Here is a 23,395-nt window from a genome sequence, read left to right on the forward strand (position 1 = left end):
CTAAGGCACGCTAGGAGGATAGTGAGTCAAGAAGCACCACAAAAAAAAAGGGGTAACGGAAGAGGGATTATTTGAAATCCGATCACACTTACAGGGAGGCAAGCCCTGGCTATCACAAGATGAGATTAATTTCAAGCAAGATAATTGTAATAACCCTTGTTAGTTTCTGCCATGGCTTGTATGTGGAGGTTGGGGAAATGCATCTGCAGCCAGTCCACCTCAAGGAGCTGCGAGACCGACCCAAACACTGTCAAATTTAAGGGGTCAGTCAAGGATAGAGCTCAGCTTGAGCAAACTGACCTCTCATGAAATGCATAACCTCAGACTAGGAGGTTAGGGAAGACAGCCTTTACAACGGGATGCCTTTACCACAAATATGCCTTTACCATGCATGCCTTTTTTTAGCAAATATGTTTTTGGGATTTAATTGTATTTGCATGAGTAGCAGAACCACATCTGGCATACATTAACAGCACACCGTATCGAGGAAGGTAGTCGGATATATTTCAGTCGTATTTGTTCATAATACCTTCTAATACAGTTTACTGGGTTTGCTACCCCTCTGCCCCACCCTACCCACTGAGACCTAGTATCTCAGGAGGGTCAAAGTACCTGACCCGGGTGACGTGCAGCACTTGCCAACAACAAATAGGTAGAAACATCGCTGTATCAGAAAACGGGCAATTGCTACAAGTACATTTACAGCCCAGTATGAACAATACAAAATGGAAAAATGCAGACTCAAAATCCCCTTGCCCCCCAACTGTGCATGTGCGTTTGTGTGACCAGTCTTAGCTTACCCCTACAACCTGTATTTCCCGCATGGCCGATGTATCACTAATACCGGGATATCTCAGTTTGCATGTCCACCCAATCCCTCGATCTGCCTAAATGGTCAGTAGCATTGACTTGGTGGGGATCTCCCATATCTGTGCCAGTGCAGGGCCATTAACAATGTCCTAAAGGAGGGGCGATCATCCGTATTCGCCTCTAGCTTCTCTTGGTAAGTGTCCCAGCATCCCAGAGGATCTACTGCATCCCCCCTCCTGCGTAGTCTTCATTAGACCGCCAGCTTGGCCAGCACCCACCTACGCATGTCGGCCTGACAACGCTTCAGTGGGGGAGCCATGGCTGACTCCCAGACCATAGTAATGCAACGTTTAGTCAGTCAGCTTTAATCGATTTTCTTTAATAAAAAAAATAAAAGCATACAATACAGATATAACGTACACGTTCAAATACATAATAACAATAGAAATCAGTTAAATAATTTTTAAAAAGCGATGACACACCGTTCTTGAACAGTCAGTGTTTTCCTCACTGAGCATTGAAAGCTTGAAATCCCACAACTTATCTCAACAGAAGACAATTGTGTAAAAACAGTAGGCCAGGGTGACATTGTTTAAAATTCAGTTCACGAAGGATAAGCAATATAAAAGTTCTACGAGGACTGTCATAGAAGATGAGATTACTGATCCTAACATATTTTAGGGTTAGCTCATTGTCAGTGATAACTCCCAAACTTTTTGTTGATTTCTTTTAGGTGTGACGATCACCCATGTCGTAGGGCCAGAAGAGGTATTCCATGAGTCCATTTTACAGCTCGTGATGACAATCTGTTTTATCTGCATTGAGTATGAGATAATTGCTACCTGTCCAATCATGGATGAAATGCATTGTATTTTGAAAGTTTACCTTAAAGGCCTAAGAACTATCAAGCCTAAAAAGTAGCTGCAAATTATCGATGTTTATGTAGATGTGGAGATAAAGAGGAGCCTTGTAGTACCTCGCAATCTAGATGTACATCTGGTGCCTTAAAAAGCGTGAACCAGACTAACTAGGTCCGATTTTCAAGAAAGAATTTTATCCAGCTTAATGCAATACTGCAAGTCCAGTGGCCTCGACGCGGTCGACCATTAAATTTTGGTCCACATTGTAGAAAGTCACCGTTGAATCCAGGAGAACCAACGCAGATTAGAGCCTTTATCATACTCCTGCCATCTCCTGAATCTACCACAGACAAGATGACTACCTCAGTAGAATGCACAGGTCGAAAACCAGTTTGACGTAGACCTAAGAATTGGGACTCCTCTAAGTGAGAGCAAAGACACTATGCTACATGAGTTCTAACAGTTTTGCCAAAAAAAGCAAGAGAGAGATGGGCTGATAGGTTTTTTGCAATAAGGGATCATCATCAGATTTCTTCTTGAGAGGGATTACAACTGCTTCCTTAAAGGGTCTCAGCACACATCCTTTAGATAAAGAAGAGTTGAGTAGGACCAATGTGGAAGGAAGAATTAGTGAAAAAACAGTTTTAGAATCCTACGTGAACAAGGGTCTTTTGGGGAACCTGACATAAACTTAGACAGTAGTTCCATAAGACGTTTTAACTAATAGGAGGAAAGGTGGCTCAAGTAATGCAATTCCTATCCCCCAAAATGATACGTTTATTATGCTTGCTGGTGGGGATGCTATGCCATGGTTTTAATCTCTCAATGAAAAAAATGTTAAGCGTGTCACAGAAATTCTGGGAAAGGAAAAGGCACAGTCTTTCAGTAGTGGATAAGTCTGTCAAGAGAAGTGCGGAGGATCTCACAGGTTCTGTCATGCAGCGCTGTATTGCTATGCCTGACACAATGGAAGAGAGTTGCTGAACCAGTTAGACAAGCGAGATGCTGTTTCGTAGCCAAAGTGTTTAAATGTTTAGAAATAATTACTCTAGTGGAACACAAATCAATATTCACTCTCCAAATTCCAGAGAGTCCCGTGCCATCCCGCTTGAAGTATATTTGGCTGGAAAATGTGACTAGAGAACGCCTGCACTGAAGGCCCACCACTGGCACCCTGTAAAGGAAAGAGGACATTTCAATGCATCTGACCATTCCAAAAAAGACCTAAATGGCTCAACTCTGAATTAAGGTACCTGAATTATCTGTCAAAGTTGGTTGTCCCTTATGATCGCAGCAAATATCTACTGTCCATCCCTCCAACTTGTTACAAGCATTTCATAGGATTAACCTGTCATGTGAAAGGAACCTCATCTCTACCCATGAAATTTGATTTACTGAATCAAATTCAGCAGGTTGTTAAAAACCCATTTCTTCAAGCAGATTTCTGCTGCCTCCGACTACCTTAATCTATTTTCAGTCTTGTGTATGTGAAGCATGGCACACCAAACCTACTGCAAGTCTTTTTTGCATTGTTTCACACAAAAAAACATTAAATAGGAAAGAAGTCAACTAAAATAGCACAATGAAGTAGTGTGGCTCACTGGTTAGAAGCGGCAGACCCGAGAGCAGAGGACGGCCCGGGACCAGGGTTCGATTCCCGGCGCGGCAGGTTTCTGGACCAGGGTCAGCGGACTCGATAATTCTCTCGCCTCGGTGCCCACTCTGATCAGCGATCACACTCGGCAACTCTGGGCATTAGCTTGCCTCATCTTCACTAACGGCCCCACCAGACCGCCAGGGATGCCTGGTCTCACCCTGGAGATACCCATTAAGGGACCATCTCTCAGGGAAGCCAGGAAGGGTTTCGCAGCGGTCGAAGCCCCTTGGGACCCTCCGGGTAAGTAGTGCGCTATATAAATGCCTATACATACATACACATACAATCATTTTGGTGCCTCTCAAATCAGACCGATTGTTGAGCAGCTTATGTTTGATTGTGTCCTAATGCAATTAAGAGTTTTATGAGTCGAGATGTGGAGTGTGCCTTGGTCCCAGCTACTGAGTAGTTGTTCCCTGATGTTTAGCAGATTTACTTATGTGCCCCAGAGGGTTCTGAAACCTATTTAACATTTGCTGTAAAGGTCCTTTGATTTTAAATGTGGTGATAGTTGAGAGATTACCACAGTTCCAAGTGGCTTTGAAACAATCGATAACTCTGAGATAGGTCATTAGTTCGAAAGATTCTCAAGGTCCGCCAAAGGTTTCTTTATAATAGGTGTAAGGATGGAATGTTTGATGTCTTGACCCTGGTGAGAGAGGCATTGATTATGGTTTATGGCTATGGGTTAGCATCTCCTTTTAGTTATGAAAATGTGCTTTTGAAGAGTTACTGCCTCATTATTTTGGGCTTGGAAATATTCTGTTTTTACCACTGGTGCAAGCTAAGAGCGCCCTGCAAGTAGGATGATGAGACTGTAGCTTTGAATTATTTCTGTCTCTTTTTATTGGTCTGCATTGACATTTCAGTTTGTGAAGGTTTTCTGTGAACCATTGGTTGGCATTTATAGCATAAGGCTGGCAGGTAGATAAGGGGGCAAGAGTATTATGTTATGTTAGTTAGTATTTATATTGCGCACGTACACTGATGCTGTGCAGGGATTACCTTCATTGGCCAGCCATTGGGAAAGAGGAGTTGCTGTCGTACACTTTTCTCTTTTTCGGCCGTCCCACTTGGACGGCCTGGCCTGACTTCCTTCTGGCGTAAAAGGTTTGTTATCTTTATGGGGCCGAACACCTGGCCGCATAAAGATAATAAACCTTTTACGCCAGAAGGAACGCAGGCAGAAGCCGTCCAAGTGGGACGGCAGACAAAGAGAAAAGTCTACGTCATGGTGAGAGCTTTGTTTTCCATATATTTTTTCGTGTCTGGGCAAGTTGTTACTTTGTAATGTCCTGTTTCTGTTTACTTCCAGGAGGTTTCATTGTATTGCAGGCTGTGTGCGAAGACAGGGCGGGCGACTGAAAGCACAGAACATGTAAATAACTGCTCCTTGGCTAACTTGTGTGAGTTCTCGTCTGCCTCCGGTGCTTTGAAATCCTTTTCTAATAAGCTGGACTCTGAGACGCTTCAACGTGGTAGCGGATGTTTGTACGTTTAATTACCCCTCAGAGTGTACGATGTCCTTCCTCTCACTCCCCCGCAGTCATTCTGACCTTGGGCTTTTATCATCTTGCACTCTGTGGGTTGACAGCGCTGAGTCCCCATTTTGGGCTCCATTCCCCTGTCCCCCTCCTCAAAATGGCAGCATACATGGAAACAGAGGATGGACCAATCACTCCTGACACAGATTAATTGAAAGCGATTTAGGACTATGCTTTCACTTCATGCTTCTTTCTACAATTTCAGGATTTAATTTGACCTAGCACTCTACCCTGCCTATGGAAAGGGACACAGGTCTACCTCCCAAAAAGCAAAAATGTATAGAAAGATTTAGAGGATCAACCTCTTTCTTAGTCCTCATCTTTTAGGTACCTTCATATTTGTTTTGTTTACCTATTTAATGTGCTCCATATTAGCAATGTAACCTGCTTTTGATATCTAACCTGCTCCTCATTTTAATTCCCTGTCTGCTTACCATCCTGCCCCTATTTTAATCATTATATCTATTGTGTTTGTTTAACTATTTAATTTTGCTCCTTAGTTTAATCATTATATTTATTGTATTTGTTTAACTACTTAATGTGCTCCTTATTAGTGTCCTAATCTGTTTTATTAAGTAGTCTGCGCCTGATTCTCACTCCTCGCTTGGTTATCCTACTTCCTTATCCTGCCCCTATTTTTCTAACCTCTCCTCTCCCAGCGCCCCCTACCAATCCTCCTCTCATCCTCTACCCCATCTCAACTTCCCTGTCTTCAATCTATCTTCCTCTCATGTCCACCCAACATGCCCCCGCACAACTCTGACCATCAACCCCTTGACCCCTACTCTCTCCAAACATGGCCCCAACTCATGGACCATTCTTTTCCCTCCCCAATCTCTCCAAACATGCAAGGAAAAACTTAAAAAATAAACTCCTTATCCATAACCCAGACAGCCTGTAGTGGATTGGGGCAGGGTGGGTTCAATGGAAACTGCTGTTTCCAGACACTGCCTGGGGCACACAAGGTGCTCCATGCATAGCCCGGTTCAAACCAGTTGCTGGGGCACTCCAGACCCAGCTCTGGCGCGAAACTGGACAAAGAGAAAGGGGTGTAACCACCCCCTTCTCAGGTTCCACCCATAGGAGGGACCTAGCAGGTAATCCAGCCCCTTAGATTAGTATAAAGGTAGGAGCTGTGTCTAGAGAAATTAGATTATCCTGGAAAGAAACTCTGAAACAAACTCTTGGACCTTCGACGTTCCATTTCGACTGGAAGACTGAAGACATTTCCCCTGTGGTCAAGGAGTTACCACCCTGTGCAAACAGGCACCATCAGTGACTTGCCGGTTTGCTTTGTCGACGCTCCCGCCGGAACCCGAAGACTTAGCGACGCAGCCTCTGGACTTCCAGACTTCTTTGACTCCGACCCACACCCACAGCAAAGCTGAGACCCGTGGCGGACACGAGAGACGTGGGTCCGGACATCCTGCCGTACCTGCTTTTTGCTAACTGTGCAGCTTCTGAGGCTCCCTCGAAGTTGTGCATTGGGGTTTGAGAAGCCCCAACCCTGAGCAGTAAGTGCACCAAAGCTCAGCCCTCCACACTCCACGAGTGCCGCTTGGGGCCTGCGCCTGCATTTCTCCTCGACGTGTCTTTGCGGTTGCTAGCCCGTTGGCTAGTGGCCCTCCTGAAGACATCCTTGTGAAACAACACCGCTTGCCTGGTTGCTCCGGGCTTGCTCCTGCTTTCCTGTAAAGGGGAAGCTCCCCAGACCTTGCTGGTCTGAACAGAAGCCGATCTTCCCTTCCTGCGTGGATTGCCTTTGCCAAGGCTTGTTGGGTCCAATCCGGATACCGACACCGCCAACAGCTAGATCCTTCGTGGGACAGTCCATATGCAGCTCCTGGTTGTCGTCGACGCCTCCTGGTCCACGTGGCTGCAGAGAAAAGCTTCACCTCTTCACCTGATTGCATCTCGACATCGCCTGGTTCCTGCCTGGTCACTGGCTAGTGACCCATACTCTGTCCCCTCTGCTTTCAGGTTCTTCACTGCTCCGATCCACCCTTGGATCCACCCGGACATCTTCCTCCTGGTCGCCTGCAGCATTTTCTTGCAGCTCTCCATGGGATTGATCGACGAAACCCGACACGAAAGAACACCTATGCACCCGGCTTCCCTGGGTAAGGTAACTCAAGTACTCCGGTGCTCCTGTGGGTAACAACTATCCAAGTGTCCTAGTTTAACTGGGTTTTCCCGTAGTCCACCAGGAAGTGTCCGAAATCAACTACTTTGTAACTTTTACGTTCCCATTGAAAGTCTATGGTAACTCGCGTGTGTGTTTAGACACTGCACATGCATCCTGTGGGACTCCTATTGCCTAACCTTTGGTTGATCAGTGTAGCCCCAGCGATTTCCTAGGCCCTGGGCCTACTCAACTTTCCTGAAGTGGCTCTTATACCACCTACTTAGTATATGGTTTGTGAGGCCCCTAGGGCAGAATTGTATTTGTGCAACTTATAGTATGCTTATTGAGTAACTTGTGCTGTATCTCGTACTCTGACCTCATAAAGAGTGCAGAGGGGTTGTGTTAGTAATAAATACATATATATTTGATATATACCTTGTGTGGTGTCCTTTCATTTGGTATTCAAGGGATTATAATTGGAAAAACAATTGGCTTCACATTCTCTCTGAAGTATTAGCCTAAGACTGCTTTGTCCATGCTACCACTAGGATAGCTGGTCTATGAAGTTGACTTTACAACCATCACCATAAGGGTTGTTTGGACTGATACAGGGTTCCCACTAGAATAGTGGACATCACATATCAGTCCAACTTCTCACATGTTCTCCAATCTAAACTCCAAGCTCAACAACTTCTCATTCCCCCTCACAAAATGCGAAAGGACTTACTGAACTCTTTAATAATACTGTCACTGGTATTCTTGACCAACTGACCCCGCCTAAACTTAAAATCCAAAAAAACAACACCTCAAAATCTTGATTTAATACTGAGATAAATAATGAAAGACGAGCTCTCAGACTGTCTGAAAGAACTTGGAGACACCATCCCTCACCCTCCAATCTTGCACTTCTCAGACGTGCTTAATCCATATACCAAAAACACATCCTCAAGGAAAAGGCATCCTTCTTCCGCACTCAACTTGATCGTTCCAAAAACTAGGGAACTCTTCAAAATCATTCAAAACCTAACTTCCCCGCACCTCCAAACATGATAGCCTCCTCAGCTAGATGCGAAGAAATTGCCCACTTCTTCTCAGAAAAAATTGCTAAAATTGATCAATCCTTCCTTCCCACTCCACTTCCCGCCAACCCGCTCCCTAACGACCCTTCTTACCCTCCCATTTCCCTACCCCCAAACCACTCCACTGACCTCTCCCCCACCACTTCACCGATTACCAACTCCCCTAACTCACATCTAAAGAACAATTCCTCCTTGCTCTACTTCCTCCTCGTCACTGAGCGTGAAGTCCTTAAAATAATTGACAATCTTAAACCCCCATTCTGGACCACAATCATTAACACCTCTCTCTCAACGGGCTGTGTCCCCACCTCCCTTCAACTGGGACAAATCTCACCTATAATCAAAATCCCCAATGCTGACCCAAATGACCTAAATAGTCTCCGCCCCATTACTAACCTCCCCCTGCTCTCGAAAGTCCTTGAAAAATGCATCTTACTACAACTAGACAAACACATCGAAAACTTCAACCTACTTGACCCCCTTCAATCTGGTTTCAGGAAAGGCTGCAGCACCGAAACGGCAATGCTCAATGTCATAGATGACATCCATCAGCCACTTGATAATGGCGAGACCTGCCTCCTTATCCTTCTTGACCTCTTCGCAGCGTTCAATACAGTCAACCATACAGCCTTACTTAACGTTCTTAAGACCCGTTTCGGCCTAAATGGTACCGCCCACAAATGGTTCATCTCTTACCTTCAACACCAAACGCAGCAAATCAAAATTCAATATTGTCTCTCCAAACCCTCTCCTGTCTCCCTTGGAGTACCCAAGGATCTATTCTCTCTCTCTCCCTCTTTAACCTCTTTATGGAACCCCTCACCCTCATTCTTCAACAAGCAGGCATCAACTACCACCTCTATGCCGATGACACCCAAATCTATTACAAGATTAAAATTCATGCTGACATAATCCACCTGAACAACACCCTCACCAAGATCCAAACCTGGTTCCATTCAAATCATCTCAAACGTAACCCTAATAAAACCGAAATCATTCTCTTCTCTCCGAAAAATAACCCTCTCCCCGTTCAATCATGGATCTCTGACCTTAATGCACTCAACTGCTCACTCACACTGTCCAACTCTGTCAAATCTCTTGGCATGTCTATCGACAATACCCTGACCCTTAATGTTCACATCAAAAACTCTGCCAAAGGAGCCCTCTTCACTCTCCATCACCTCAAGAAAATCAACCTTTCATACCCACCGATGATTTTAAACTTGTTGTTCAGTCACTTGTTCTTTCACGTATTGATTATGGCAACGCCATTCTCAACGGAATCCCCAAGGCCCACCTTGCTCCAATCAAAGCTATGCTCAACCTTGCTGCCAGGCTCATTACAGACTGCAAACGCTTTGATCATATCTCCCCAGCGCTCAAATCTCTTAAATGGCTCCCTATCGAAGGCAGGTCTGCCTACAAAACTGCCTGCATTACTCATAAAGCCCTTCACCAAAACACTCCAAATTACCTCTCCAAGAAACTCCTCATTGCTGGCACCACTCGTACCTTGAGAAGCACCAACACCCTCCTCCTAATGCCACATATGCATAAAAAGAAAGCCACACAATTGCGATCCTTCTCTGGCAATGCCCCAACTATCTTGAATGCCCTCCCAAAAAACCTGCGCTGTAACCCCTCCTACTACAGTTTCAAAAAAGACCTCAAATCCCACCTCCTCAATTACTATTGGGGATCCTAACCTGCGCCTTACTCCTGTGCCTTACTCCGGATCTCCTATCACCATACTCTCATTTGTCCCGTATTATCTGCCCTTCTTCTTGTACTCCATTCTACCCAACTACTGGAATTGTATTACTTCAAGTGTTTTGCGCCAGCTCATGTTTATCTATCTTGATTTCTATAATGCTTATGTTGTTCTTACTTTTATATTCTCACATTGTTGTTTTCCTTACCTCTTATATGCTTTTATACCATGTTTGGCTTATACTATCCTAATTATGTAAAGCGCTATGATACCTCTGGGTCTAGCTAGCGCTATAAAAAAGCATTCTGAGGGTTCCCTAAAGCTGTAGGTGCGTGCACGTCCTGCACGTGCACGCCGGTGTAGATAATGCGTCAGAGAACACATTTTCTAATCTTAAGTAAAACACACACGGTGACGCCGGGATGGTTTAGAAGTTATTAGCTGTAAAGACCCCCACCCACCGCCCCCACGGTTGGCTGCAACCCTTTGAAACATACTAAGACATGCACGCTCCGTGCCTTTATTCTGCTGCGAGGAGGGGGGTCTGTAGCTCCGCCCTGCCTGTGCCTAAGGGTACAAAACCAGGACTTTGCTTCCTCGTAAATGTAGCCTATTCCAACGGGGGCTTCAGTTCAGACAAGACCAGCGTGTTCGCGTCCAGGGACCGTCCTCCACGCGCAGCTCAAGACTGGTTATTGATAAGCTACGTGTGACCGGTCTTGGTTTTTCGGATGTTAATTACAATTGACGTGGAGCCTAGCGTTTCTTTCGTCTCACACGCACCCGACCTGCAACCAGAAGCGTTGTAAAGATGTTAAGGGCCTTGGTGCAAAGCAAGAAAAAAAGGCCAGTTTCACTGCTTTTGAGGTAGTAAAACACAGCAATGATCCGTGTTTAATTGGCACTTCGGGGCTATACGCGCAAGTGCCACTGCACCAATGTTAGCCCGCCCATGCACCAGTACTTTAAATGGGCCAGTACCTGCACTTCTCAAGATAACCGTAATACGTTTAATTGGAGTACCAGCACTTCTCAGACACACAGTACCTGCACTTCGATTTTTCCATTTAAAGTATGTCTCTGCACCCACACTCCCCACCGCTCCCAGCTACCTCCCTATCGTGAAGTACGCTGTGTGCTTCGCTTTCTCGCAGGAATCTAGCTGTGTATAACGTCTCTTAGCACATTATTGCAGTTTATGAAATAAAGATCCCTCCGACTCTGAATTATGCTAGCGAAACAATAGATGAGTGTGAGTGGGCAAAGTTTGAGAAAGTGGAAGGAAAGATCTGGCGCCAAATATGTAATTTGAGTTATGCTGCGCCAATCGCGGCACTTAGGCTCGAATTTGGCCTTCTCTCAACATATGTGTTATCAATGGCTGCCTGTTTAACACCTTGGCTGCTAGGTGTTTTCCCCCTCCTGTGCTGGAAATTGCCATTTTAGTGGCACCATGACGAGCTCAGCTCGTCATCCGCACACGACACCCGTGGGTGATGACGAGCTGAGCTCGTCATCAGCATCGAAGGGGTTAAGGTGGTGTAATGCTCCGATAAGTGGACAGGACAACTTACTAAGGGTAGCATTGCACAGGGAAATATTCGTAAACATGTTGTGGAAAAGTGCAATTTATAGAAATTATTTAAAGGCTTTAAGCATTTTTGGTTTGGATTTTGAAGGGGCAGCAGTTTTAGGTAAAACATCGTTAAAGCATATAATTAAAAAAACTATATATGTGATTTCACGTGAAAGAGATCTGAAATTATGCTTATTGAATGGAAGGATGGACTGCATTGTTGGGAGCTCCATTGTTAAAAATCCTCAGCCATATGTTTTATGGAACCTGAATCATGGAGTTCGTAGAGTGATTTTGTTACTAAGATTGAACTTACTACCTTTGAGAATTGTAACAGGTTCCTGGGAGGGTATTCCCAAAAATGAAAGATATTGTAACCTATGTAATTGCGGTGTACAAGATTTGAATCACGTTTTGATTGTGTGCCCTGCACTTCACTCAATACGATGCAGATACTTAAGGAATGTTTTTTTAAAGTATAACATCTCAACAGCAGAACAGGCCCGCAATTTTCTTCTGTTCCCTCCATCCGAACAGATGTGTTTTAAAAAAATATGCTTTTTTAAAGAATTTTTAAATGTTTTTTAAGAAAGTAAAACGTTAAGGTGATCTGCGTGTTTTTAATAGTATTATGTTGAACCATCTATACTGCTGCTAAAAAATCTGTAAAGAGCACCTGGACTTGTGTATGACATTTTAGTTGCCTTAAGTAGACATCATTTGCCTGTTAGATCATTTATACTGCTGCTAGGGGAGGTTGGAAAATATTCTCCTAAAAAATCGCACAGAGCACTTGCACTTTTTTCTATGACATATGATTTACCACATGTATCTCCTGAGATGCATTGTTGCTAGTTAGTCATTGGTAAAAAATGTTCTGGAGAGGATATTTAATGCATTAGCACTTTTTCAAGCACTTTATGAAAAATTTCCTGCTGATAGTATTATACTGTGATTATTTACCTAAAAGAAGCTTTTTTACTGTTTGAGTTGTTTGATATTTGTATATTGGATTACAACCGCATATTATTTCTTCTGTGTGCCTTACTTAAGTAGGTTTTTGTGATAGTCCATAGTGCGTTCTAATCGAAAGAAGCCTGTTTCAGTTGCGAGCGCATCTGCCTTGAAATTATGTCGACCACTGTAGTGCTTAGACTAGTGATGAAAAGAAATTGTTTACTTTTAACTGGATGTATTTTAGCTAAAATTGAACTTGTAATTTTATGTTTTGCATCTCTAAATTTTTTTTTTTTGTAAATATATTTTTATTGCAGATACTTACAGTTGTACATTGGTCAACGATAAGGCAATCGGTGATGGTATCACCGATGGCGAGGTAGCACTGTTACACGGCCCTTCAGCCCACAACCCGGGGGTCGGGCGGCAATTTGTACTTAAATGATGTGTGGATCCTGCGGACCTCCAAATACAACCAGTTATAAAATAAAGTTTCACTTCTGCTTTTCTAAAAGAAAGAAAGAACCCCCCCCCCCCCTCCAACTTAACAAAACTCACCCAGAGGTCTAGTGTCCAAGCAGCAGGTTCAAAATCCCAAAAGTTTATTAGGAAGCTTGTAGTGCTCCCTCCTCCCTCTATCCACCTCCCCCCTCCCCCCCGCGCCAGCGGTGCTTAGTTAGATGATGAAAGAGCATGTGGCAGGAGACTTTTCGCATTCTGGAGGGAATGCAGTGAACCTGTTGCATTACGGGGACACAGGCTGCTCATTGGCATCACTATCAGTGTTGCTAGGTGTACTGTGATCGCGTAGGGCCTGCACCAATGCTTCCCATGCTTGTGCTGATTCCAACGCCCTCTCATTCTGCTGCCGCCTCGCTAGTTGATATCTCAGGGTGCTCTCTCCCTCAGCCCACTTAAGAAACTCGTTGCGCCATTTAGTGCCCGTTGGACCAACTCGTGCCTTCCAGTGTCGTGTTATTTCTCGTTTCGCCAAGAGCAGTCCCATGTCAATAAGTTTACTGGTAACTTGGTTTTTGGGGGTATGTGGAAACCAATGTAAGATCCCTACTGCAATGTCGAATTGTAGGGTCCGCTCTGTAACCTTATTAAGGGTGTCCCCTATCAATGTCCAGTAGGAGGACAAAGCGGGGCAGGACCATAACATGTGGGTTAGGTCAGCCCCAATCGTCCGGCACCTAGGGCAGGCCGCAGTGTCAGAGGCGAAGTACTTTTGTATCTTCTCTGGGGTCAGGTATGCTCGGTGTAATATATAAAAGTGGACCAATTCGAACCGAGCGTTGCGCGTGCTCTTCCAAGCCCGGCGCATCAGCTGGGCCCACGTGGTCTCCGGGATGTCCCTCCCAATGTCTGCCTCCAGCTGGGCCTTGAGTGTCTCCAATGGAGGCAACCGCTCGTTAACCATCCTGGAGTATAAGCACGTTACAGCTTTGACCGTTCCAGCCGCCATCATAACATACTGACATGCCATAGACGTCTGTGGTTCTTCAAGACCATTCTGCCAGTGCGCCTGGAGTGCCCTCGTAACCGCCGCGTGTAGCAGGAAGTCGCCCCGGGGGACGTCAAAGCGGTCTAAAATTGCCTGAAAGGGCAGCAGCACTCCATCCTCGTATAGGTCGCCGATGACCTGTATGCCCGCGTCCTCCCAAACTTGTAATTGCGACCAATCTCCACCATGTGGTAATGCTGTGAGCATTCCCAGTGGGATTTCGGGAGCGTAGGGTAGTTTCATTCCCGACTTGCGTTGTACGCGGTTCCAGCACGATCTGATAGTGCGTTCCTCTTGCGTGAGGTCCCTCATAGCCAGCCTCTGCTGCAGTGCAATATAGGAAAGAACGTGTCTGGGTATGCCCAGCCCCCGCTCCTCCTCCGGACCCTGAAACTCCTGTGCTATCTCCTGGGTGTAGGTCTGCAGTTGGGCAGCTAAGTAGTATGTTTCAAAATCGGGAACAGCTAGCCACCCCTCCGCTTTAGGTCTCATCAAGGTCTTAAGCGCAACTCTGCGGTGGACCGATCCCCAAAGGAAAGCCACGAGTAGTGATCTCCGGTTCCGGAATACGGCCTGTGGGATCCAGATCGGAAGCGTCCGAAAGTAATAGAGTAGCCGGGGAAGCGCCGTCATCTTTAGTAGCGCTATACGTCCTGCCACCGACAACGGCAGGGTAGCCCAAAAGCACATGCTACCCTTTAGTGCCCGAACGCATCGGGATATATTGCCCTCCAGAACGTCAGCAGGGCTGTGGTTGGCATAAACCCCCAGATACTTGAGGCAGGTGGGTGTCCATCTGATCGCCCTAGGTGTGTCGGGCTGGGGTTCCCCCTTGCGAACCGTAAACAAGCAAGTTTTCGACCAGTTCACCCTGAGGCCCGATATCTCGCCGAAAGAAGTGAGTACTGCGTCGGCACCAGTCAAGGCCCCCCCAGCATCCTCCAGGAAAAGCAACAGGTCGTCAGCATATAGGGAGATAAACTGCCGCCCGACAAGGTCCGCAGTCCTCCATAGTGGGCCCCGGTGCGAACTGATAACGCCAGGGGTTCCACTGCTAGCGCGAAGAGCAGCGGGGATAATGAGCAGCCCTGCCTCGTACCTCGCTCTACCGGGTATTGTTGGGAGATCAGCGGGCCCGATCTAACCCTAGCCATCGCCGAGGCATAGAGCACTGCAGTCCAACGTAAGAATCCTTCCCCCTCCCCAAAACAACTAAGCACTCTACGGAGGTACTCCCACTCTAAACTGTCGAAAGCCTTCTCCAGGTCAATCGAGAGGATCATAGGTTGGGGGGCCTCGTCGTGATTCCCCTCCAACAGGCGGAGCAGGCGACGGATGTTCATTGTAGTGTTTCGCTTGGGGATGAACCCCGCCTGGTCCTTATGTACCAGAGAGCCCATGTGACCCAGAAATCTCGACGCTAGGATGCTGCTTAGTATCTTATAATCTACCGTGAGCATCGAAAGCGGCCTATAAGACGCCGGGTCGCTACTCTCCCTATCGGGCTTGAGCAGGGGCCTACGAGGGCCTCGCGCATTGAGCCCAGAAGGCGCCCCAGGCACTTCGCCTCCTTGTAGATTATCAAAAGCTGCGGGGCCAGGAGGTCAATATAGGTGAAATAGAACGCCACAGGAATTCCGTCTAGACCCGGGGTTTTCTTGCGTGCCATGTGTTTTATGGCGCTGCGGATCTCCCCTAGCTCCACGTCTCTCCTCAATTCCTTCGCCTGTTCGGGCTCCAGAGTGGGGATAGGCAAATCCCGTAAGAAGTCAAAAATTGGGGTAGTGTCCGTTATCATCCTACTCCGGTATAGCTCTTCGTAGTAGTTCAGAAAACAACTAAGGATTTCGGGCTGGGTATAAACCTCCACTCCCTCAGTGTTTTGCATCTCTTCATGTATGAAATTATGTTTTATTTTGTATTTTATGTGGAATTCTTCGGAATTCTAAATCATAATAAATAAATTGAATTGACTGAAGACCTTGGTTCGCGACTTATGCTTAATGCATCATTAATGTTCACCCTTGGAGTTCAACCTTGAAGCAGAAAGGGCATCCTCGAGAGTCCTGTGCTACCTTCCCAGTTAGACTTCCAGTCCCGCCCTCTGAGGGACAATGAGGACTCGAGAGCCCAAAATACCAAAGCATGTGTGCAGCTAGCGGCGGGGAAAAGCGAAGGGGCGGACACAGAGACCCCCCAGCTGCAGACTGTGGAACAAGAGGAACACAGTGCACCAGGTAGCCCCAGAAGCCACGGGGACACCCCACCCACAGAAAAGCACGAAAAGATGTGTGCGCAGGCAGCATCAGCGACGGCCCCCGTGCAGTTCTTACCCAAACCAGGGGAACCCCTCATGAGGTGGAAAGATTGGAGAGACTACATAGACAACTTCATCGAAGTGTTGGAGGATGAAAACGACTAAAAGTTTACCAGCAAGCGGAAGAGGCGGATATTACTACACAATCTAGGCCCGGAGGGACTGAGGATTTTCAAGAACCTGGTACCTAAACCACGAGGAAGTACAGATGACGACGTATATGCTCACGCGATTGAAGAATTGAACGAACATTGCAAACCGACCGTTTGTGTCTCGATAGACAGATACAACTTCCAGCAGAGGAAGCAACAACCAGGAGAGTCGGTGGAAGAATACGTGGCGGCGCTAAGGAAGTTGGCATCCACATGTAGATGCGACACGTTCCAAGATGAATTCATCAAGGATCAAATTGTAATGCACACCACGAGTACTGCAGTACAAGATAAGCTGTGGGACAGCGGTGACGCCACGCTGCAGGAAGTAATGATAATAGTCAAGAGGGCAGAATTGGCGCAAAGATGCGCGGAGGCGGCAAAAAGGAAGACCGCAGCAAGCCCAATGGTGAACAGGATCGAAGACGACGAACACCGAAAGGACAATAGGAGCAAGGGGCCCACATCGAAGGGACCGAACAGGTGGCAAGGGAATCCGGGTCCACCAGGAAAACAGACAGGAAACAGCAAGAAATCTTGCTATAGATGTGGAAGTTGGGCACACGAAGCCCACGACAGGAAGTGTCCGGCGTTTCGCGCCAAATGTCTATATTGTGAGATCGTAGGGCACTACGAGAAAGTGTGCCGCAGGAAATCCTCCAGGAGTGTGGTCAAATAAATCGACCAAGGACATGAGGAGAGAGAGGAAAATGACCACGAAGACGAGGACACCGTACTTTGCATCTATGACCAAGTATTGAGCGTGGACAACAAGAGGTCGACCAAGCCAGTACTGGACATGACAATCGGCGGCCTACCGATAAGCATAGTGGCGGACACTGGATCTCCCTATACCATCGTCCAGAGAGCAGTGTGGGATGAAACCTTCAAGCCGCACCTGGGCCCAGACCTCGAGAGACTGGACATAAGACCGGTCACATACAACGGCGACCGCATACCCATGGTGGGGTTCAGGCCTTTAAAATTTGAATTCAGAGGACGCAGCGCCAACTGCAAACTGTACATATCCGAGAAGGGACCATCGGTGCTAGGATGGCTAGACCAGGGCGACCTAGGCATCAAACTGGACCCTGGTGGTAAAGTGCAGATCCTACTAACAGAACCGGAAGTGTGGCCAGACCTGGATAAGTGGAAGAGAGAGTACCCCAAGATATTTGGAGGCACAGTGGGGAAGCTTGAAAAGTTCGCGCACAAAATTGTCCTCAAGGCAGGCGCCATACCGGTGTCTCACAAAGTGAGAAACGTACCTCTTGCAGTGAGAGAAGCAGTGCAAGTAGAACTACAGGAATTAGAAAAAAGAGGAATCATCGAACCGATCACGTGTGCTGAGTGGCTGGCGCCACTGGTAGTGGTCATGAAACCCAGTGGGAAGGTCAGGCTATGCGTGGATCTACGCGAATTGAATAAGAACATCGTGGTCGAGAAGTTTCCTTTGCCAAGGATCGAAGAGATGCTTGCCAAAACGAGAGGTATCAAGTGGTACCATCGACCTAACATCCGCATACCATCAGATTGCCTTGCACCCGGAGAGCAGAAGGTTAACATCATTCATTACCCCCTTCGGGTGCTACCAGTTCTGCCGCATGCCGTTTGGACTAGCTTCAGCGGCTGCGGTGTTTCAGAAATTGATGCACCAACTGTTCAAGAATATGGATGGTATCCAATATTTCCAGGATGACATCCTAGTGATGGGGCGAGATAAGTTAGACCACGATGCAAAACTGTCCAAGGTCTTGAGAGTACTGGAAGGAAAGGGCCTCACGGCGGAGTGGGAGAAATGCCGCCTGGGCATGGAATCAGTAACCTACCTGGGGCATGAAATTGGAGTGCAAGGCATCACACCCAAGACTGAAAATGTGAAGGCAATCTGTGAAGCACCTCCGCCCTCCAACAAGGAAGATGTCAGATCCTTCTTAGAAATGGCGGAATACTACAGTAAATTTGTGCAGCATTTCGCAACAAAGACGCACCACATGAGGAAATTAACAAGGGAAAGCTCAGTGTTCTGCTGGACAGAAGGGGCACAAGGGGAATTCGAGACCATAAAGAAAGATGTGGTGGGAGCCATACCCCTACAAGGATACGACCCCCCAGGGGAGAACGGTACTCACAACAGATGCCAGTGATAAAGGATTGGGGGCAGTGTTGATGCAGGACCGAGGACCGGGAGTGATGGAAACACTGAGTTTTGCCTCTCGCACATTGAGCGACATAGAAAGAAAATATAGTGTCATCGAAAAGGAGATGCTAGCCGTGGTATGGGCTATGACAAGATTTAGACAATTCCTGTGGGGTACCCGATTTCGGTTGAAAACCGATCATAAACCGTTGGTGAAGGTACTAACCTCCAGTGGGCATGCAAGTGCCACCCCCAGGATCTCGAAAATGACACTAAAACTTCTGGAGTTTCGGTATGATGTAGAGTACATTCCAGGCAGTCGGAACAGAGTGGCAGACTATCTGAGCAGGGCGGCGGCCATGGAACCGGGAGAAGAGGACCAGGCAGGCGGAGAAGAGATGGTGGCCCTGACGGAGGACCAAGAGAAGGTCATCAGCAACCAGGAGTAGAGTGAAGCATACAGTGAAGACCCGATTATACAGGAGGTGAAGAAATGCATAGTACAGGGATGGCCAGAGAAGAAGCACACCAGTGAAAACCTGAGGATGTACTATGAAGTCAGGGAAGAATTGTCGGTAGATGATCAAGGAGTGTTCGTGTATAGGGGAGACAAGGTCATCCCCCCAGCAGGCGTAGTTGCAAAACTATTAGCGATACTCCATGAAGGCCATTTGGGTATAGGAAAGATGAAGCTGAGAACCAAGCAAAGCTATTGGTGGCCAGGTATGGACCTACGAGCGGAACTGTATGTCAGGGAGTGCCCGCAGTGCCAGGGGGCGGACAAAACACTCAAACCACTGCGCCCGCCACTGGGAAGATTTGACCCCCCACAGAACCCGTGGGAGGAGCTCTCTATCGACATTTTGGGCCCGATCCTGGATGGGCAAGGTATCCAAAAGTATGTGTGTGTCCTCATCGACAGGTACTCAAAATGGCCCGAAATGAAGGTGTAAGAAGTAATGGACACCGAGACAATCTTAAAATTCTTGAACAACACTTTTGTGAGAGAGGGCATTCCCAAATCGATCCTAAGCGACAACGGCCCTCAGTTCACTTCAGACAAGTGGACCAACTTCATGGAAAGAAACAGTATCCTCTCCAAGCACACGTCAATCTATCACCCGGCAGGTAATGGATTAGTAGAACGTTTTAACCGGGTGGTGATGGGATCGGTGCAAGCAGCGATAGCCAACAACAAGTATAGGGAGAAAGAAATATGGCAAATGATATGGGCGTACAGGATCACCCCAACAGGAACTGGATATAGCCCCTTCCAAATTCTGAGGGGGCGTGACCCCTTCACGAAGGACAATCGAGTGTGGAAGGAGAAGACCATAACGAGCAAATGGTCCCCGGCGGTGGTCCAGGCCAACTTGGAGAAAGCACAAGCCATCTATGCAAAGCACTACGACAAGCGAAGAAATGTAAAAGACACAGGACTAGAGGAAGGCGAATGGGTGCGAGTCAAGTTGGCAACAATGCAAAGAAAGGGAGATAGCAAGTACAGTAAACCGTTGCAGGTAAAGGAGGTGTATGACAGAGCGGCCCTGTTGAGCGACGGGAATGTGTGGTCTCAGGACCGCATGGCGAGATGCAATAAAGTATTACAGTGGAGCCAAGGTGCAAGAGAATCAGAAAATGTGGAGGAGCCAAGTGTAAGAGATGAACAATTCAATGAAGAGATGGACATGGGGGGAGAAGAATTTGGAGAGGAGCGAAGTAACAAAGTAAGCCCCAGAGGGGAGCAGGAGACAAGCATGAGGAGACCAAGGGAGAGCCTGGCGGCGCAGAACAATGGGGGAGATAGCGCAGAGACTCCTGAGAGAGAGGCCATGGCTACCCTGGTAAGACTGACCCGTAGGGGTAGAACAGTGGTGAGACTAGCCAGGTTCCAGGACTTTGACATGAGCGGCGGACTGTAAGTTACAAGTTTCGTTTGGTTGGAAAAAAAGGGAGATATGTAGTGTTAGCGGTTCAGCACGTTGCGTCACCACGCGACGTGCGGCGGCCATCTTAGGATGCGCGCGCAGAGTCAGCGGGGCAGAGCGCGAGTGCCAGAGCACGGAGAGCAACCGGCTCGGCGCTCTTTGGTGTATAGAAGTTAAATAAACAGCGTGACTCTCCTACCCAGTGTCCTGTCATTATTGGGGTAACCAGGAACATTACAGGGATGGTGGGATGTCGTGGGGTATGCAGTGAGGAGTCTTGGGCGGCCAGATCATGAGTGCCGCCTTTGCAGTGCGCTTCTTTAGGGGCTTTCACCAGGACCTGCTTTGTATAGTGGCCACATATAGGGCCCCAGGAGAAGGTTATTAGACGTTAACACCATGCGCGCTAGCGGAATTCCGCTCGCGCGCTGGGTTTTGCGGAAATGCACTTTACGTGACGAGCTGGGCTTGTCATCAGCGTGCGAGGAGGCTACGCCATGACGAGCCCAGCTCGTCATCAGCGTCGAAGGGGTTAAGTTTATTAGATGTTCAGCATCCCCAGCTGACTCATGCGGATTCGTATTTGAGTCTTTGAAAGAGGTTTATCGATTAAATGATTAAGCTTTTACAACATGAGCTTTGCATTCCTATGCATTTATCTTTGATTCTTTTCTAGCGTTTCGCTGTTTTACATGTGCGGCGCTGCCAGATAACTTTCTGCTCTAATACTTCAATACGCAGCTCCACGGAAGCATCCACGGAAGCAATCTCGCATTCGAGAGAGCTCAAGCTATTGGCACTGTAAATGACAATGCCTTTTATTTATGTTTTTAAGTGCGTGTTTACGCACTGCTTGCAGGTTTTCTAAAGACATAAATTAAAGGCATTGTCATTTACAATGCCAATAGCTCAACTCTTGCAAATGCGAGACCTAATGCATTACAAATGCTTGTAATGCACTTTCCCTGGCTACATTAAACCATATCACACATCATTTTCACGGCTTGCTCATTTTCGAGTGAAACCGTTTCGTACATCACTGCCATCTCCATTTGTTTCATTCTCTGACATGTTTCAAAGTTGCCTCGGCTTTTACCTTTCACATCATGCTTTTTTGCCTGGAAATCATGTTGCACATCACTTCCCTCTCCATTTCCTTCATTTCATGATACATTTATTACTTATTTGAGCTTTTAACTTTCACGGCATGCAGGCATTTCTTAAGTGCTTTGGCTCATCAGCTTGCTCATTTTCGAGTGAAACCGTGTCACACATTACTGGCGTCTCCATCTGCCGACTTGGAAAATAGGGAAACTGGTTTATGTTTCAATGCCAGCATTACATCCTGCAAATGTGGGCAATTCATTTAATCTCCCCGTACCTACCCCTCCAAAAAAGCGTCTTTGTGTAACGGAACAAGTACTCATGTAAAAGCGCTCAAATGAGTAGTTGTTATTACCAGCACTTTGGAACGGCAGGATTGCGTTACAAACAGTAATACAGTAAATACTTTTATTTTAAACTTCCCACTCAAAAATACCAATAAAGTCAAATACGCTGTTTTACGCAGAGCCCGTGTCTTACATCAATACTTACATTTCACTAGCTACCCTTGTTATTTACCGTACACTTTTATTACTTAGTCCAGCATTTAGATAAGTTTCCCAGATTGCACGCATTTAAACTGTGCATTTTTATTTCTGCAGCAATTATTTACCTATTAGTTTTTCTGATGAGCACACATTTATTTAGGCCTTTCGTTCACTTACTCTGCCAACACTCGTTTGTTCGCATGTTGGCATCGTAGTCTTTCAAATTCATCTTTTCGTGTCTTTTGCACGTGGAGTTGACAAATGTATGCTTAATTATTTATTTTATGTGTTCATACATACCTGTTTTAAAGTTGAACCTACTGGCATCAGTTAACATTTTAAACCAGAGGAAATGCAAAAGGTTTTACAAATAGAAGAGCAGGATCACACACATACTAAAAGCTACCACCTAGATTGCGTAAGAGTTGCATGGTTGCACGTTCAAATCTGACAACTTTAAAACTATGAAACCAGGTTAAAGTCTCAGCGCAGGCACAACATCCTGACTTTTTGGTCGAATTACTTATTCTCACAGTGCCAACAAGTAAAAATATGTGTTTGTGTAATGTAACTGGGGCTCATGTATAAGCGGTCCTATTTCTTTCTGTGGAGTTTATATATAAAAAATGTAAATACAACAAAACCAAAAACATGTGGCATATGGCTTTTAATAATGCACCCTTTTGTGAACTGTTCTTTTAATGGCTATGGTTTTGTACACATTTGGGGCTCTGACTCCTTTCAAATAAAATAAAGTTGTTTAAAGCATGCTGGCAAGCTGCATAAATTTGTTCGGAAACCACGCACTTGATTTATTTACTTACTGTAAGCATACGTTTGAAGCATGCATTATGTTATTATTTATGAGCTCACATACATTAAAGTCTAGCGCTTACATTTACTAAAGGTTGCACAGTTGTTGTGCATGTGCCTATGGGCAATGTTGCACTTTAGTTTTTTTTAGCAAGTGCGATGGACTTGAAGGTTTTGGCGCACTTTTTTGAGTACCAGTTACATTACGCATTGACACATACATTTTTTTGATAGGCATGGAGAGATCAAGTAATTTGCCCAGAATCACAGGATGTTGAACCAACTCCGAGACTCGAACCTAGTTCCCAAGCTCCAAAGTTGGCAGCTCTGGCCATTACGCCACTTCTGAGCCATTGCACACTTATTCCGAGGCTTGCTTTTTCAGCTGTCTGATGGAGGGCGCTTTCAGCACATCATGCAGAGGTGTAGCAAGAATTCATGTGCTCGCTGGGAGACGTGTCCATCTTTGAATTTACGCTGCCCTCCAGCACTTGTTACAGTTGTTAGCACTGTCTGGGCATAGGTTGTCGCTCATTACTCCAGTTTCAACACCCAAATATAGCAATAAGCAACAGAGAGGTGACCAGTCAACCTTTACTAAGAGAATTCCACTGCCTGCCACTGCGT

At 46.4% G+C, this 23,395-nt stretch overlaps 1 protein-coding gene across 1 annotated transcript in view; it reads left to right on the top strand.

Annotated features, from left to right (window-relative positions):
- SEC23A (SEC23 homolog A, COPII component) overlaps positions 1-23,395 on the top strand; it is a 981,910-nt gene that overhangs the window by 223,993 nt on the left and 734,522 nt on the right. The gene's annotated exons all lie outside the window — the stretch shown is intronic.

The sequence above is a fragment of the Lissotriton vulgaris genome, chromosome 9, assembly GCF_964263255.1.
Source record: "Lissotriton vulgaris chromosome 9, aLisVul1.2, whole genome shotgun sequence".
In the NCBI taxonomy this organism is placed as follows: domain Eukaryota; kingdom Metazoa; phylum Chordata; class Amphibia; order Caudata; family Salamandridae; genus Lissotriton; species Lissotriton vulgaris.